We start from the raw sequence: 624 nt of genomic DNA on the forward strand, positions 1-624 counted from the left end.
TTTGTGACTATCATGACTTCCATTGAAACCATGTATGTGTTGTCTTGCTAATTGTCTTGAAAACTTGAAGTACTACATTATGATTAACTATCAAATTACTTAATCATTTCATTTGGTAACTGTAATTGTGTTAAAGTATGATAAAATAGTAAGTATTGTATATGTTTTCTTGTTGATTGTGTTAAAGTATGATTAACTGGGGTATTGACAACCGGTTTGTAAAGTATGATTAACTAATTATGATATGTGAAGTATGATTAACTAAATATGATATGTGAATTATGATTTACTGATTAACTAATTAATTGGATTGGGTTGAACTTTAAAGTATGATTTACTGATTAATACTTTAAAATATAAAATTCTAAATAATATAAAAAAACGTTATATCACCGCTATACCGCCGCGAGAACCACGATTTCAAATAGCGGACGTTGACTGCTATTATATTTTTTACCTCGATAACTGCTTAGATGGGGAATGTATATATACATCTTCATTTATTCACAAACGCTTGTATATATGGTTATAGTTATATTCATGTATAATTATAGCTATATTCATGTATGATTATTGCAGAAAAGGAAGAAAAAAAAACAAATGACAAACAGATAGAAATATTTA

The sequence above is a fragment of the Lactuca serriola genome, chromosome 9 (assembly GCF_051521515.1).
Source record: "Lactuca serriola cultivar US96UC23 chromosome 9, Lser_US96UC23_V15, whole genome shotgun sequence".
Classification (NCBI taxonomy): Eukaryota; Viridiplantae; Streptophyta; class Magnoliopsida; order Asterales; family Asteraceae; genus Lactuca; species Lactuca serriola.